This window comes from Pleurodeles waltl, chromosome 7, assembly GCF_031143425.1.
Source record: "Pleurodeles waltl isolate 20211129_DDA chromosome 7, aPleWal1.hap1.20221129, whole genome shotgun sequence".
Classification (NCBI taxonomy): Eukaryota; Metazoa; Chordata; class Amphibia; order Caudata; family Salamandridae; genus Pleurodeles; species Pleurodeles waltl.
The window spans coordinates 384,845,664-384,864,840 of NC_090446.1; the positions used below are offsets into that span (position 1 = coordinate 384,845,664).

The 19,177-nt window shown below is 44.1% G+C and overlaps 1 protein-coding gene across 1 annotated transcript in view; it reads left to right on the forward strand.

Moving 5' to 3' along the window:
- Positions 1–19,177, forward strand: part of UQCC1 (ubiquinol-cytochrome c reductase complex assembly factor 1) — a 704,652-nt gene that overhangs the window by 145,469 nt on the left and 540,006 nt on the right. The window lies entirely within an intron of this gene.

Below are 19,177 nucleotides of genomic sequence, written 5' to 3' on the forward strand. Positions count from 1 at the left end.
CCTGCACGTCCATTTTTGTGGACTGATAAGATAAAGCATCCAAAGTCGATTGTGACGTTTTGAAGAAAATGTCCCATTCTTTGCTTTGATCAACAGACCCTAAGGAGTTCTGCATTGATTTTGTAGGGTCACTGCACTTCCCCTGACTTGGAGCATCTTGACTTGAAACATGTAACAGTTCGGCTTCAGTTGAAGCTGTACCTCCTAAGGCTTTTTGATCTTCACGTGCTGGAAGCATGGGATTGGTCAGTCCACTGCTGCACTGCTTGAGATGCACTCGCTGATTCAAATGATCCACCTTCTTTGGGGGCATTTGGGTTACTTTTGCCAGGGCAGAGATGGAAAACACCTTGACACCCATTACTTGTGTGGCAGCTAACTGTTATTAGGCTGGGACCATACTTTCCAGAGCTTGAGGGGTAATCAGCGGGTAAGAGTTGCTACACTGATCATCACCCTCCTGAGCAACTTGGTTTGTTATCGTATTTGGATTTTGAGAAGCCTTCTTTATGGTGACGTTCACCCCTAGAGGTTTCGGGGTACAATTCTCGATCGGACCGTTAGACTTTGTGGGAGATGGTAATGGAGAAGGCAATCTTAAAGTGAGTAACTGCAGATCTCTAATTGAGCACCAAGTGTTTTCTATTGATGGCTTATTAGAAATACCCAGGGGTGGTTTTTGGCCCCTCCTCCGCAACTTCTAGACCATCTTGGGTCCCCATGTAAGAGTTCAAGCTAGCCCCACTTACTACACTTTTATTTGGAGAAGATTGAATATGAGTTGCACTTTGGGCCATTGGAGTGGAGGAGACGATAAACTCACCCCGGGCACTTAGCGAGTCTCATAGCTCCACTGGTCCCGTTTTTATGGGCGAGCGCAAAGCGCTCCGTCCATGATGTAATCTCTCTTTGGGCTTCAAACCACACCCAGGTCACGTGAGTCACTTTCATTGGTTCCTGGGCTTGCTCTTTAAAATCTGCTTGCTTTCATTTGTTAAAGGCATGCATACATCATGCCTTTTCCGGTGTTTAGCCCACCTACACAGCACCGGTAAAGTACTGAAACCATTCGAGGCTCGATGTTTTCAGCCCGGGTTTCCAGACTACTTTATCTGTTTATATTCCATGCAGCGCGATCGTGCTGGGGTTTACATAGCGTGATTACGCTCCATTTTTAAGTTTTTAATTTCAGCGCGATCGCACTGCATTTTACATAGCGCGATCGCGCTGTGTTTTTTTCTTCTTATTAATTTGTGTCAAGAAAAGTTCGGTTAGGAATTTACAATGCAAATAGCTCTAACTCGAGCAAATGCGAGCCCCGTTGCAATGAAAATGCTTGTTTTCCCTTTCACCCCTTTTTCAAATGTTAATTCTTTTTAACTATTTATAGGAATATAGGCTGGGGAGGAGCGTTTTGGTCCATGAAGATAGAGAATATTGCCTCCACTGGATTTAGCAAGAAGTCAAATTTATATGTAATCTTTGCTGCTTTGCCAAACATACGAGATTTAGGAGAAATCAGAGTCTGATGTTCTTCCTTGGTATGTTTTGACCGCTTTGACTTCGCTGGTTGCGCACCTGGATATTTTTTGTTTCCTTTTGCTTCTTTTTGGTAATAGGTGAGGTAACCTCTCTTTCCCTGAGCACATTCTCCCAAATAGGAGGGCTTAATCCTTAGATACTGTGTTTCCAGCTGTAGGCTGTTTACTGTCACGTTGAAGCTGGGGAGAAGAATTTGCATCAGTAATCGAGGGGCACGAGCATGCAGAGGCTGTAAATGGAGGGGGTTTAGAGGGAAAATGGAAGTAATATAGTGTAAAATTATGAAAATGCCACTCCCTTTTGATCCTTCTTAAGCCCCCCTCTGGTCACAAGTTGCACCCTTTAAATAAGAGCAGCTTCCGCAACCACAGACTCAGGCACTTAACGATTAGCACCTTGCTTCTCCTCACTTTGCCCCTTGTAGGTTCAGTACAAGCTCCAGCTGCTCTGAGATCTCCTGGGGCTTGTGACCTGTCCTCCCCGCACGGTGCTATGCAGTACTGAACCTCCTCCACCTCAGGCCCTTTCCAGGCCCTCCACCTCAGGCCCTTTCCAGGCCTGTCGCTCAGCTCTTGTCCACCTCTATAGCTCTATTGCTTATGTCATAAATGCCTCAAAATTCAACAACTCTTACGGGACCGCACAGCGTAATGCAGTAACTCAGTAATGCAAGAGATATCCTCTATGACTGATGCATAATGAGTATACAGATCGGGTGAGGTTCAGGCAGCAGGCAGAATTGCTCAGATCACTGGGAGCGAGAGTGGGAGCAGTCCTGTCAGTCTATGCAGTCCTGGTCCGGACCAGCTGGTTAAAATATTGGACCCCCAGGCTGGCTACAGAGCTGAGTCTTTGTCTCTCTCACATCTGGATCGCGGCTGGGCAATCGGGCAATCTCACTGCGATCGTCGCTTAAAACTGTCTTGAGACCTGGTAAGTACCTGGTAGAATCAGCAACAAACTAGTAGTGGCGGTGGGCAGTTTTAGGAGGGAGGGGGCGGGCGGGAAGCACACTCACACTCATGTTTTCACACACACACACGCACGCACGCACGCACGCACATCCATTAACAACACTCATCAACATTCAAACATATATGCATTCATTAAACATTCATTTTCAAAAGATCACACACACACTTACCTTCAGCCTCGGAGGTCCCAGGAGGGTTTGGACTGCTGCCTTTGGTCAGCCAAAGGGGGACAGGCAGCAGTCTCAACTTCGTCACAGAGTGGGATGGGGTCAGTGAGACTGCTGATCCTACCCCACTCTGTGACGAGGTGTCACTGATTGACACTCGCCCTCTGCGCTTCAGATCTTAAACCTGAAGCGCCCAGGTCGGTCCCACATCACCCGGGGGAGGGCCTCAAGGCACCTTTGCTGAGCCGAGGAGGTCATGCCACAGGAGCTGTGACCTCTTCGGCCCAGCAAAGTTCAGCTCAGGCAGCCAGGAGTCTGCATAAATCGCGCATATCTCGCTCCTGGCTGCCTGACTTGAACATGGAGTGTCTGTCAGGCTGACCTTTGTTCATCCTGACCGGGACTCTTCTTGAGGGGCAAAAGGTGGGGGGGAAAGGCCCCTCCCCACTAAAGGACGGGCAGTGCCTGCAAACTAGGAAAACCTGGTAAAACGGCTCATGAACCTGGCTGCTCACTTCTTGCTGCTTGCCTCTCACTCCCGACTCTCTGACTTTCTCCCCTGCCCCCCCGGTCCTTGCTCCTTCGGTCACTCCTCTGGTCACTCAGGTCACTCCTCAAGTCACTCCTCGAGTCTCAATGGTCCGCATCCTCTCACTCTATTCCTCTCCATGCATCCTTACACCGTCCTTACACCGGACCTCACCTCAGACCTCACCTTGGGGTGCTCTTCGGGCCTCAGGCTTCTTTAGACCCACAGAGCTTGTTGAAACCGCGGACCTCTACAGATCCGCTCTAAGGCCGCTCCTCGGGCCTCCTCGGACCGCGTCTTTCTGCTCGTCTCTCTCTGCGCTCCTTCCTCGCCTCGCTTCACCGCTCCTCCTCATGTTGCAGCTTACGCCTCAGTTATGTGTGCTTTACGCTATGTATGTATGCCCTTTTTCTCTTCACATCTCATTCGTCTGCACATCTTCAACATCCTCACTTTCAGCACCCTCTTTTCCCTCCGCCGAATGCACTCCCTCACATCTGCCTCATTTTACCACCCTAAACATATACTGCACTCATTCATATTTAAGAACTTTATTTCATTTTGTTTTTGCCCTTTAAATATTTTGACATCTACCCCTTCGCACATATTTACACTGAATTTCATTTACAACTGAGAAAACATTACCATTGCTCTGTGCGCTCTGCAGAGAGGCCAACTCACTCTCTGGCACTTTGCTTTGCCTTCAACCTGAGCACCAGCGCTCTCAATCAAAAATCAAAAAACACCTGGCACAAGTCAAAGTATTCACAATGCAAGAGTAATACAGTGCACAGAAACAGAGCATGATGAAAAAGCTAACTTTCTTGGGGAATTCAACATTCAGTAAAACATGTGAAATAAGAGGAACTAAATGGCTGACACACATTACACACATTTTAATATTCATTGTTATCATATCAATCCATGTTTGTGGCATTAATGTTAAGGGCATGAAGATAGGGCCAGTTTTAAAGTCATACAGCAGATAACTGCCTTTACTGTAAGCACGTATTTCTCCCCTTGTGCTTGGGTATTTGGATCAATTTCACAGTGGAACAAGAACCCTGCTAGTCTTTTGGAATAGTTTTACGAGGAACAAATGCAGCATCTCCCCTTATAAAGGAGCCAGCAATCTGCAGCCAGGGACTAGGGTGTCGCATGGGGGAGGTTAGTGTGACAAGGGGTCTCAGTACAATAAAAATAACACAAGATTAGCATTATAAGACTTACCTTTACCGAAGACAAGGCACTAAATCACACATGCTTGTATCCACTCTTACTGCGTGAATGTGGAAAAGGTGGGATCTATGCTTGCTAGTGACAGATGGCTGCCCTCACGCAGGGATGAAGACTGTGATGCCCAAAATCAGGACGCTAAAAGCGTCACTGGCCTATAGTGGATACTGCCGTAGACCCCAATAGTAATGAAGGGCTATAGAGCAGTCAGTCCTGTGTTGTGCGTCACAGTGTAGAAAGTTGATTTACTGCCTGTCTTTTGGCTGGTGCTTCAAAATGAGGCGGGGCAGGCAGCCTGGGACAGACAGCTCAGACTTTCAATGCATCAATTTGTTTAGGGGTACAATCATATCTTTAAACAAATCAAACTATTCAATATTTGTTTATATGAATGTCAAGGAATTTAAGAAGGGCGCAGGCCCTTAGCCCTAAAACAGAAACCACCTCTGGGTTTTAGGCTTGGCGTGACCTTGATACAGTTTTTGAATTGCATGTGCTGAATCAGGCAATAGAGCACATACTCTGAGTCTATATTTGTGCCTGAAATCTCAATGAACCACTCTAATATGTGCCTCTCACAAGCCCTTTCCTGAACATCTGCACGTTTCCCCTGTAGCCCTCTATTACTACTATCAATAGTAATGTGGCCATATTGATGTGGTAATGTGGCTGATGCCGTTTTTATCTTTCAAGATGTTTTTTTTTTTTCATTTTACAAAGAGACACGAACAATAACAACATTTTTCTATCTCCTCTGCATCACCCTCCCCCTCAAGTCTCCCCACCTGGGCACCACTGGATATTTATGTCTGAGAAATACGTAATGTCAGTCTGTGCAGGCCTATACGGGGTATTGCTTCAGTGCTGGTGCCCGTTTAACAGCAAATGCTGAGACTTCTAATGTGATTTTTAGTCAACGGTTTGATAAAATGTATAGTAAAAGGTATCATGCTCAGTTAATAGATGTAACTTTTGGATTTCTATAAATATATTTTCACAACACAAGCTACATTCAGTGAAGTTGGTTTAAGTTTTATTATTCTTAAGAAGTGACAGATGTGAGCTGGAAAAACTGTTTTGGCTTGAGTCAGTACTATTCTAATTCTAATAACATTCTGGACTCATGTACAGATATATATCGTTAGAATAAAACAAGTCTTAAGTGCATCTTTAAGTCATTTTCCGATGCCAGGTTTGTCCAGAATCCATTCTGTTAGATACAGACATGGCTCTTACTCCTCTACTTTGTGGTGATACGACTTTGGTACACCATTAAGAGAGAGGAAATTGGTACTAAATATTAGGTTGGTTTGTGTTTTCCTCTCACTGATCAGCTTTTCTGTTGTGAAAAAAGTATTTTTACAGCTTGTTTTAAAAACCTTACAAAGGGCCCTTGTTGAAACATTGTCTGAATTGGAGCAGTTCTCTAGCAGGGGTTCTTTTATCGATCTACATGCTTGAATAATATATTGTCAGGTCTGGAAGCTCTGGTTAAATGGTTAACTTCACTGTTTGGTCTGCCTTTAAGCCAATCTGTAAACTCCAGTCCCCAAGTTACTTCAGATTTTCTTCAACATGCCAACTGAAAGGTAGTTCTTGATAGAGTTCTGCCCAGTTCATCATTTATACTAGCTTTTATGACTTGAAAACCTAGCTTTTATGACTTGAAAACCACTCTACTATCATCTGCTTTGGGTCACAGATACCACGCTTTTGCTGTCTACTATGCGATCTTATTATTTTTCCTAAGTAGTACTTAATTCTAGTTGCAACCCTTTGACAACTTCTGGATTTGTTTCCCTGTTGTTCTACTAGGGATAGTGTTTTTCAGACTATAACAATAATAACGTCAGATGCACTTAAGATTTCTGTAAACTTCCCTCATCTAGGGTTCAAGTACTGCCTCTACCATCAGCAAAAATACTGAGGGACAAAGTAAGAAGATGAGGCTTTGCCTTGAGAGAGTCGCCCAGCCTCTGCCAAGAACTTTGTCAAGAATGCTTTACAAACTTTAAATACAAAAAAGTGTCAATGGTTAGAAGATGTGGAAGTTGCTGTTACTAGGGATAAAAGTAAGAAGGTTTGGGAAATACTGGTGCTTCTTTTGTGTCACATGTGCATTCCCGTCTTTGAAAATCAGTCCCTTTATCAGAATTATAAAGCAGGAACCTGCCGAAAAGTGGAATTTTGTTGCTGGCATTTTCATCAGCAGGTGTTTGTCTCAGTAAGGTCGTCATCAAAGAGCAAATCAAACCCCCGTCTCTCATTCAGAGTGCACACAAACATGCACTCTCTTTCATCCCTGTTGCTTACTGACAACATATTGCCCTTCCATCCCATTGTCATAGTACATCACCCCTCTGACACACACTAGGTATACAACTCTATTACACACAAAGTGTACATCAAGCACTGTCTATCTGGCCAGGATTGTCACTCACTACATGAATTGTGGAAACACCCCACCTTGCCTCTACACCAGAAACTCCACATCAGATCAGCCCTACCACTGACTGTACAGCATTACCAGATCACCACTATTCCCACCTTTTATCCGACGCCTATGGTTCAGCATTCTCAACATCCTACACTTGCAATTATTGCCCATCACCTTACTTAATAGTAACATTATATTCGTACAAATATTTTTGGTTAACACTTACGTGTCAGCTTTGTATTAACAAATAACTATTAAAAAATCACACTTTACAACAGCACACCATAAGATGTCCTGCCTTTTCACAGTAGCCTTTTTAGGTTGCAGCCTAAAGCTAAATACATCCTGGGGACTTTAAGGAAGTTGATCTAGGAATGCATTCCACTCGTTGATTATCTTTGGTGTGTGGTTTCTAACTCACACTTCCTGGCTTTCCATTTGCTGTTTTTTTTATTTAGTCTCGCATGGTTCAGTTCTTCCCTCCCATTGCCTAAACCATGTTATCTGTATCCTTCCACAAACTTGCTTTTTGTTAACAGGCCTTTAAATCTTGTTATCATCTCATCACATTTTCTGTGCATTCAAAGACTGAGGTCAAATGTCAGGTGTTGTCTTCCAAGGGCACTTTTTTACTTTTCTTTCTCTGATTTCAAGACTTCAAAGTGGGAGGATTTATATGGCAATCTTCCTGGATACTGGGGGTAGGTAAGAATGTTTACTAGCACACAACAACATGTAAATTAACTGTGTAAGTATTTCAGAATATATCAGAATTATGAATGCACAAATGAAGCTCTTTTTTTATTTCTGAAGAGTGTTGGAAACAAACACTTTAATATGATAAAAATGAATCATTAAACTAGGTAATGCGATTTCCACACATTTTCATCTGTACACTTTATAGTTTTATTAGTAAAACTTTGTCTGTGCAAATGTAATGGTCATTTCAATTGAAAATGTGTTTCTGTATTGGCAATGTGCTACCACACCATAAATACTCAATTCTGTCACTCCACCCAATTGTGGACCACTTCACACCACTCTACTCTACTCTACACCACACTCTGCAACACTCTACTCTATGCCACTGGACTCTACACCACATCACGCTACGCCTCTCTACTCTATCTTGCACCACTTTAATCTACAACCTGCACTCTACACCACTCCAATCTACCCTGCACAACCACACTCTACACCATCTTACTCTATGCTGTTTTGCAACACTGCACTCTGACAGGTGACTCTACACCAATGTACTTTACTCTCTAACACTCAACTCTACGTCCCTGCACTCTATGCAAATCCACTGTACAACACTCTGATCTGCTCTGCACCATTGCACTCTACACCACTTTACTCTACACCATTACATTTTATGCCATTCTACACAACTGCACTCCACACTGCACCACTCTACTGTATGCCACTTCACTCTGCTTGGAAACAATCTACTCTATTCCACTCTGTGCCACCCCACTCTTTCTCACTGCACTCTATGTCACTCTATTCTTAACCACTGCATTCTATGCCATTGTACTCTACACAACTGCAATCTATCTCACTCATTCTATGCCACTGCACTCTACTCTGCATCACTGTACTGCATGCCACTGCTCTCTATGCCACTCTACTCCACTTTGACACTCTACTCTGCAACACTACACTCTGTGCTAGTGCACTCTCTGCCACTACACTCTACGTCACTGCACTCAATGCCACTGCCCTCTATTGCACTAAACTCTACTCTGCAGCACTTTTTGCTATTCTACTCTGCACCACTCTACGCCACTGTAGTCTGTGCAACTGAACAGTCCTCTGCACTCAGCGCCACTGGACTCTGTGCCATTTGACTCTACTCTGCGCCACCTCCCTCTGCATCACTCAACTCTGTGCCACTCTACTCTGCTGCACTCTACACTGCGCCACTCTACACTGTGCCACTCTACTCTGCGCCACTGCACTCTGCACTGCACCACTCTAATCTATGCCACTGCATTCTACAATACAGCATTGTACGCTGTTGAATTAATAAATTGTCACTATTCTATCTGTAGGAGGACTGTTAATATTTCCATGACATATGAATTCCAAACTGTGGTCCAGCAGACTGCGAGCAGTGGAATCTCTGGAGACTTCCACTGTTGAGTGATGGTCAGCCTGGCTGCTATGAACAAATGAGTGAGAAGTTTGTCTGATGGGGTCGAGGTATGGGGTCATGGATCTAAATTTGGTGCCAAATCATTCTTGAGGGGGAGGATTTATTACCCACACCACAGGCTTTTTCTGTATAAACAGAGCCACTAAACACACCCTACAGATGGAAATAGGACAATCAAAAGGAAAACATCAGGCTACAGGATCTAGTCGGCATACTGATCCCTTCAGAAAGAGATGAGAGATCTTGGACATTTTTTAATGGGAGAAAAGGCTAGGAAATTGTTATGGACAAGGCAGGAATACTAATAGAAGCCTGTGGGTGTTGATAATAAATATTCCACCCAATACTCATTTGGCAGCATGCCTGGGAATATTTCTCAGATAAGAGGATCATGGAACACTATTTTATTCATAGGCCAGTGACTGGTCAGGGAGGGACGAGTTGAAGGCCGCACATACTGATCCTTTGGATAGATAGGGCGTAGATGCAAATCAGGGTGACCAGTGAGTCCTCCAGTGTCCCTTATAATATGAGCAGGTGACCCTGAATATCTTTATACTTGACCTTCTCTTGGAAGCGTAATCCCTTCTTAAATAAGATACTGACCCTCCCTTGGCCCTTTGTTCTCCCGGGGAATGGTACTGTAGGAGAAAAAATGGCGAGTATAATCTGTGAATATCCTGTGTTAGCAAATGAATTTCCTGTAAGAACCCAACTGCGGCTTCTTTATAGTGAAGCCATTTTAGTGGAGATTTGCCTCTTCAACTGGGTGTTCAAGCCCTTTGTGTTCAAAGCACTGTCATATCATGATGAAGAGGAGGACACAAACTCCAAAGGATATATGGTGGTGTGTTTCGATATTCTTAATCACCATTGAGTGTGATAAAATTAGGCATGGTCTTGTCCTCTAGTGTACTGCTACCATCAATGGGTGGAAAGGGAAAAAAAGATAATATTCTTGTTAGAAATTGGATCTCTAATTGGCAGAGGTATACACCCCTGTTCAAGTAGGGACCACAGTCCTAGTCAGGGTAAGTCACAACGCAATCCAAATTATCCTGTGCTCACCCTCTAGTAGCTTGGCACAGAGCAGGCAGGCTTAACTTAGAAGGCAATGTGTAAAGTATTTGTGCAACAAGTCATACAGTTACACAGTGAAAACACCACAAAAAGTACTTCACAACAGTTTAGGAAAATAGATAATATTTATCTGAGCACAATAAGACCAAAAAGACAAAAATCCAATATTCACAAGTCATGATGTTACTTTTTAAATGTTTAAATAAGTCTTAATCCTTAAGAATCAGTGGTTGTATCCTTGTATTACATAGTACCTGGGGTGTGGCTAAAATAACGACGCACGGGGGTCGCAGAGGAAGAGATGCATTGAAAAATAAGGTGCTGCGTAGAATTTTCCAGCATAGTACAGGCAATGCATTTTTTTCCACGCTGCAATGTGATGCATTGATTTCCATGAGCGCAGCCTTGGTTCCTCACTACGATGCAGGGATATTTTGATGCCCAGGGACGATGCGTTTAAAATCTTTTATGCACTGGTACGAAGGAGCAGGCGATGTGTTAATTTTGGCCGGTGTTGCGTCGATTTTCCGACACACTGAGATTTTCTTCTCTTTGGTGAAGTCTTTGTGGCCCTGAGACTTCAGAACAGGAGGCAAGCTCAATCCAAGCCCTTGGGGAGCACTTGTTGGGAAGGTAGAGCTCTTCCAGCAGAGTCAGGGGCCAGCAGGCAGTAGGGTAACACGCAGGGCAGCAGCAGTCCTTCTCAGCAAAGCAGTCCAGATGAGTCCTTTGGGCAGCCAGGCAGTCCCACTGACAGAGCCTAGTTGCAGGTACAGAAGTGTCTGAATTGGTGTGATCAGAGACCCAGTACATATACCCAAAAATGCCTTTGGAGTGGGGAAGCTTTAAAGAGTGGTTTTGTAGTGCACAAGTTCCCCTTTCAGCCCAGTCCTGTCAGGCAGGATCTCTGCGGGGGATTATTGTATTGTAACTGTAATAGTATTTATTTAGCGCTTACTACCCTTGACGAGGTGTCGAAGCGCTTTTCGGCAAGTAGCACGCTACTCCAGAACCCAACAAGAATTAGTGATGGATTAGTATAGCGAAATATGAGTACAGTTTTAGTATTATTATGAGTTAATTTGAGCCGCGGATATGAGAGTTTGTTAGATTGACTGGAGTAATGGAGGGGTGGAGGAGGAAAGAATCCAGGAAAGAATAATACATGCTATAGCCCTTAGGGACCCTTTTTAGTACTCATGCCCCCATTTACTAGGGACATACAGAGCAGAGGTGCTGAAGTGTGTTGCGAATGTGCACAATTGAGTATTTCGGTTTTAGGGGAAAGAACACTGGCACTGCAGCCTGCACTGTGAGAATAAAAAAACAGCATCTAGCAGTTCAAATAGGGGGGGGGGGAAGAAACTGAAAGAAAAAAAAAAGAGAGAGAGACCCCGACCACATACTGGAATACTGTGGGCTTGTGTTAATTCGAAAATAATCATGTTTCCGGACCCCAACAACTACATGGTGCAATGATGAATATCAGGAATCAAGAAGAGATTCCTTCTACACACCTAGCTTTAAAAATCTAAGCAAGGATAGATTCTGCTCAAAACACCTCCACGAGAAATTTAAGAGTCTATACTATCACATCACTCATCTCAATGATGTGAAGATGGTTGACACATCTTCAAATGAATTTAGCGAGTCATTCTATAACTTGACCATAGAACATTTCTTTTAGAGCATAATTTATCCCACCTATGCTTTCTGCGTTGTGCCACACTTATCTGCGACAGTCCCTTACATGAAAACTCAGCTGTGTGGGGCGAGGGCTGATTCAAAAGTAGATGGAAAGAAAGGAATGTAAGGGGCTGCTTAGTGTTTTTTTGAGGGGGTTGAGACGCTTTAAAACATCAAAGCACTGCAGTGAACGGTTTCATGCTAGAATTATACATTTGCTTTACCTCTCTGCTGCCAGTCTGGTCAGAGGGCTGTGACCCTGGGGGCATAATCCTCCGTGGTGCACCAACAGACAAGCTTTGCCCTTGAGGAAGCTGGATGGACTGCTGTAACAGAAGAGGCTGCTGACCAGAATTGTAGCGGGGCATCGGCAGCTGAGAGAGCTGGGACACCCCTTCAGATGTCAGGCGTGCCGCCAGCACTGCTTCACTGCACAAAAACTAAAACTGAATCTCTTCTAGAAGCAAGTGTTACTATGATATCTTGACTGGGAACCACCACAATCATGAACCAAAAACAGGTCAGTGTACTCCCTTGATTTGTAATTACATACTTTAACAACTGCCCCAACCTGGACAACTTTGCCCTCTGAAGAGGAGTCCTGTGTACAGGGCATCCCCTGCAAACAATTAAAATGTTTGCTGTAGAGGGCACGGCCATTGCCAGCGCACCACTTCCCACGTGTACACTTCCAAGACTGCAGTCCTGCCACCCAATCGGATAATCACCCTAAACTGAACCGCAAAATCAAATAACCTTTTTAAACCAAACAAAAACCAGAATACGGTGGTTCGAGCATGTTTGTCACAGCCGACCCAAAATAAAAGTACTGCACATTCACGTTTCCCGTAGTCGCTCAAAAAATTCACTGGGCCGATTCAGAAATATTTTGATATAGAAGAGTGACTTGTGTGAATTCCAGGAGTAAGCCAAGAGTAAGATCTCTTAATGCCTCAGACTCGGTAATCATATCAAATCTGTTTTCCCTACAACTTTTAAAATCTTTGACTAATGATGACCACATTTTTTAAATTGCCTGTTTCAATGTAAATGTGAAGATTGATGAACCTTGTCAAAGGATTTGATCGTTTAATCCGCTTTAAACCCATTACCAACAACTTTTATCTGCGTAGGGCATCTAGAAGCACAAGGAGGTCAAAACAAAACATCTACACCGAAATGCATAGTGTTTGACACGAACCACATAATTAAACACTTCTTTAGTGTCCCGAGTTATCTAAAAACGATGCGCAAATAGAAGGAAGTCACATTAAATGTATACTCCAAGAACACAACACAGAGTACTACACAAATCCACGCCACATGCATGTTCGGACCCTACTTAGCCAAAAGACATGCACATTTGTTAAAATCGGTAGGAAGTCACAGTATGTAGAAGAAATAGAACTGAGCCCAAACAAGGATACAATTATCAAAATGCTGACATCTGTCCAAACCAAATTCACTAGCGTCATGCGTGTGAAAGGGATGGGCCTTCAAGCAAAAATACAAGTCATTCAGAAACAATACAATACCAAACATGCGCAAAACTAACAAATACTACTGACATATTTCAAATGGACTACTTTTTACAGTGTACTTCATTTCACTACTTACTTATTCAGTCATGGTCATTCATAAATAATAAAAAAAATAACTGGGGAAGACAATTTTTAAAAGAGTTAAGTGTACAATAGGTGTAGACTACAACACTAAAAAGTGTTACAAGTTCTGAAATATACAATTTCGTGGGACTTGCAGACAAATCACTTCCAGCACATCTTCTGGCTGGAACACTTCATGTTGTGAGCCATATCCACTTCTTACTCTTTAACACTTGCCCCTTCCCTCCTCACTTGCCGCCTGCCTGCTTCAAGTCGTTCAGGCTGTACCACCCTTTGCCATCTTCCTCCAAATAGAAGCCCATTGCACAGCTAAGTGTGGGCAAGGGGCCAGCCCTGCGATGTCACAGAAGCTAAAGGCTGCTCTACACCACTTCTGATATTCTGGGCCTTCTGGTGAAATGACGTGCGTTAAAAGATGTAGACTGCGCAGAACAGGTTCAGAGGTTCTACGGAAGGCGTGTAGTAATCGGGTCTCATAGTAAGGTTGGCTTGCAGTTGAAGACGGCTGGAGAGAGCATCCAAGCACTCTGGTAACATTTTTCTGAAGAGAAGCCTGAGAAATCATAAAGGGCGTATTATTTATTTTCTATTAACCCAGAGAAGTTCTTAGTAATCCAGGCAGGATTCTTGAATTACTCTCTGTGGAAATGGCTAAATGAATCCTGTTACCAGGCACCATACACAGTCGAAGTTAGTGCAAGGAGCATCAACTTTTTTGTGTACGTCTTTTTTTTCACATTTCAAACATATGCTTCTAGCCGAATCTCTGCTCAGACAAAATCATACTAAAAACAAGAAAAAAGTTCCACATGTAACTGTAGATGCTCAGACAAACAACAGGCTCAACAATGGGGAAGCATCAATTTTAAACGTTTTATTATATCTATGTGGACCAAGGTCAGAATAGCGTCTGTGTTCTGACTACAGTGAAATCATTATTGGGTTAAGTGTAAGGCTTTAGGAAATGCGTTTGGTTTGCATCTATAAATATATATATATATATATATATTTTTAATAAACATGTTCCAGTTCAAATAGGTGGCAAGTGAAGATAAAATAATGTCCTATGAGCACCAGAGGGAGTTCATGCCGAGTCAATCATTGACCTGCTACAATTATAACGTGAACATTAGTCTGAAAAGACCAAACAATGATAGCAACAGCTTTCAAACAAAGCAACACTGGAGGGGTCAATCAACCAATCAATCAATCAACGAATAATAGCATTTGTATAGAGCAGTACTATCACCCCTAAGGGTATCTGGGTGCCGAGGGTGCTGCCTCTCCATTGAAAAGCCACATCTTGAGTCTACTTCTGAAGTCTGCCAGGGAGGGAGCTGTTCGGCGGTGGAGAGGCGGGCTGTTTTAGGACTTGGGTGCTCTGTAAGAGGAGTGGCCTCCGCTGCGGCTGCGTGGATGTGTGTGAGATTGAACGAAGAGGAGCACAGTGGTCTTGCTGGGATGTAGAAGCTCAGTCGATGGTTGATAAAGAACAGCCCTAGGTTGTGGAAAACGTCCCTAGGTTGTGGAGAGCCTTCTATGCAAGTATGAGGATTTTGAATTGACATCTCTTCTGGACAGGGAGTAAGTGGAGGTTTCTGAGGTGTTATGTAATGCTTGAACACTTGGGGAGGTTGAGGATGAGTCTGTCTTCAGTGTTCTGTAGAGTCTGGAGTCTTTTGAGTAGCTGGGAGGACTCCCGCTTAGAGAGCATTGTCATAGTGGAGGTGGTTCGTGACCAAGGCGTGCTTGACGGGCTCTCTGGTGTCAGTATGGATCCATCTGAAGATTCAGCGGAGCATACAGAGGATGTAGAAGCACCTGAGTTTACTTAGCAATTCACAAATAGTTGGCAGTCGAGGATGACGCAGAGGTTTCATGCGTGGTCTGATGGAGAGGCTGTTGGTCCAAGTTCTGCTGGCCATCAGCTGTGGTCCCATACAGAGGTGTTCTTGGTAAAGATCAGGACCTCAGTTTTGTCGGTGTTTAATTTGAGGCAGCAGTTTTTCATCCATGTTGCTATATTTGTCATGGTGTTGCGGAAGTTGGCTTTGGCATTGTGGGGGGTCTTCAGTGAGCAAGAGGATTAGTTGAGTATCGTCGGTGTAGGAGACCATATTGAGTCCGTAGCATCTGACAATATCTGCGAGGGGGTCATGTAGATGTTGAATAGGGTGAGGCAGAGGGAGGATCCTTGGGGTACACCACAGGTGAAGTTCTTGAGTGCAGAAGTGAAGGGAGGAAGGCAGATGCTCTGCATGCGGCCTGAGAGGAAAGAGGCAACCCACTTAAGGGCATTTTGTTGAATGCCTATGTAGTGCAGTCTGTGGAGGAGAGTGAGGTGGGAGACTGTATCGAATGCTGCAGAGAGGTCCGGTAGAGTAAGAGCTGCTGACTCCCCTCAGTCAAGGAGGGTCCTGATGTCATCCGTGGCAGCGATCAGTGTGGTCTACGTGCTGTGGTTGTACCAGAATCCTGATTCGGAGGTGTCGAGAAGGTGGTTTTGTTCAAGGTAGTCCGTGAGCTGTTGGTTGATGGTGTTTTTGAGCACTTTGGTAGGGAAGCAGGGGGATTGGTCTGTAGTTTCTAAGGTCACTGCAGTCAGCAGAGGGTTTCTTTAGGAAGGGTCTGACCTCTGCATGCTTCCATTCACCCAGGAATGTTGCCGTGGATAGCGGTGTTGAGGATGTAGGTTAGTTCTGTGGAAATAGTGTTGGCTCAGAGATTGAAAAACCGGCACGGGCAGGTGTCAGTGTCTGCCCCAGAGTGAATGGATTACACTATGGCTGCGGGGGTCTGTGTGGTGATCGGGAACTAGGAGGGTATTGTGTGAGTGGTATTCACTGCTTGAGAGATGTCTAGGCTGGAGGTGGAGGGTTGGGGGTCGAAATGGTAGTATATGGTGGTACTCTTGCTGTTGAAGTAGTTTGAAAGGGTGTCGCAGAGTTCCTGGAATGGGTGGACGGTGGTCTCTGTGGCTATCGGATTTGTTTCTGTGGCTATCGGGTTGGAGAATTCCTTGATTTTTAAGAGTTCTTTCGTTCTGCGGTGTCGTTGTAGGCAGTGATTACTGCTCCAGCAAATACCAACACGTTGCTAGTGCAGAAAGTTCAGTGCCAAACCATTTATTGTACAAAAGATGTGAAATTGGCAATCCAAAGGAGTTGGCAACCTAAAGGTGCCAATCGACTTAGAACCAGAATTACTACTCTCGCTGACCACTGCCTGCTCGAACTGGATACTTTAACATTTCAGTCTTAAGTGAATCAATTACCAATCACAAAGGGAATATGGTGCAAGCAAAATTCTGACTGTCCCAGAAAGCAATTGTTGGAGCCACCGTAGGATGATCATGTGGTCAACTGCTACACTTCGACAACACCTCAGCCCTGCTTGACGTGCTCTAAATGTAGAATCGAGCATCAGGCCTCTTCTCCAGGGCCTCAACATATAAAGGCAGGTGAGTGCATCTTTGTGACAAGTATTACCTCTGTCCCTATAAATGCAACAATCGCATACAAATGCGAGCTCAATGAATTGCCAAGAGCCTCTGTTTTAGGCTTTCACTTTCAGAGAGCAGTGTGTCTGAAGAGTCAAGGATTGCTCTGGGAAGTCAGTGTGGGAATAGATGATCAAGTTCTGGCAACACAAGCATCACTCTTGATAGACTGTCCAAAATGTGATTTTATTACAAAACGTAACAGAATCCTAAGTATAATACATATGCATGTGCAGTGACTTGGAGGGGGAATGCAATGCCGTGGGTGCATATCCTATTTACCATATTCTTAGGTGAAAGTTAAGGGTCTCTGGGGTGTACAGGACCCACCAAATCGATCCAGAGGGTAGCATCTTGGCAGTGCCAGTCTTTCAGCTGTGACAGGAGGGCTGGTGCACTGTTAGTAGGCATGCAGCAAGGCAAGCATACATGCTGATTGTGCCGGACAAAGGTGCCAGAGGGTGACTGTCACAGTGGAGGGCAGCAGATGGAGTCACTCCAGCCAGGGAACATTCACCATTGAGCAGACTGCCTTAGTACTCTTTGCAGTTGTAACCGGAGATTTAGGAATGTAAATTCTCAGGTATAGCTTCAGGCCATATTTAAGAGGAGTTCTCCTTTTGTGAAAAGTGACTACATTGGTTGGCACTTGCAGGGCCACACACAGTTTCACCTCTGGAGAAAGGAAGGGGTCACAACAGTGACAGGCCATCTTACTGGGTGACTTTCGCATGGTCACACACTGGCCCCAGGCCTGCAGTATATCAATGAGAGGGTGGATCAGGTGTTCACTTTACATAGGCCTTGTGCCTCGAGTACTATCTTTGGTCTCTGTCAGAATTAACAATGCTTAGCACTTCGTAGCAGCACATGCAGGGTGGATTTCACACTCTAACAGTGTAAAGCAGGTGCTAAACATCCAAGGCAGTTAACTTCCTTCTCAGCAATGCCTGGCTGTGGAGATATTCTCTTAAGTCCCTTTGAGTTTGAGTAAACATTTTAAAGGATGACAACAAAGTCTATCTCTGGCCCGATGTGGTCCTTTACACAGATTCACAGAATTTCAGCAAATCCAAAGGAGAACACTGGATAAGCAAGAAGTATTCTTCCATCTAGTCTTATGGATAGGTGGCACCTTTACATGTCCTGGCAGAAAGTACCTCTTTCAGATAGCCACTTCTCCATGGCAACCATTGACGGGGGTGAAACTGGCATCTTCCACCTTGTCATTTGTGTAAGCCAGGTTGTCAGTCTCTGCTCACAGCACAAAGGACAGAATCCATTTGATCAAGCCACCCATTTAAAGTACTTGTTTAGGAGATGCTCTCAAAGATCATGCCATGATCAGATGGAAATAGATTAAAGTTTCAATCGGAACACCAAAGGTCCTTCCTGAGATGAGGTAATGAAGGTCAGGCAATACACTTGGTTTTGCAATATCAAAAGGGAGCCGCATAGAAGAGCAGGCTAGAATTGGGGAGACAGCAGCGTCTTAACCTATTGACCTTATCGAACACCCTAGAACTTTTGGGGCTACAAACATACATGTGGACACACCAACCTGCGTTTCCCACCTCCCATGTTCCGCAGTATTCTCACTTGTGCACACAATATGTATTCTGTGTAAATGAGGGGGTTCTGGGTCTAAGCAATAATAGTGATTTACCAAGAAAAGCCAGTAGCATTCCCAATAGTAGGGTTAGCATAAAACGGTACTAAAATTAGTTGCCAATAAACGCTAGTCATGCCATGGCATTAGCGTGGGGGATAGTAGTCTCCTACAATAAAAGGAGTACCTCTTTGGGTAGTCTCACAAAACTGGAGTCTACCACTCAGTGAACAACATGCCATTTAAACGCGTAGAAAACTTCAAGAGGCTCGCAAAACAGGTCTCGTGAACCAGAAAACATACTAGGTGTGTCTGAATAGTTAAAATGAGGAGCTCGGTGTCAAGTGGATGCAGTGTTAGAAACTTTCTACCCAGGATCCAGTTAAGTCATTGGTTTACATTTCTCATTGGGCTGTTTTCATGCATCTTTCATGGCTACCAGAAATAATTAAAAAAAAAAAAAAAACTGGTTGCAATCTATTCATCACAGTTGATGTAGCCAAAAGATGAATGGTGAAGGTGATAAAACACGTATAATGAATTAAAACACCTTTTCCCCAATCATTAAATGAACACTGATACATGTCACACAAAGAAACAGTGGGTAAGAAAATATGCCCAACGACCACACA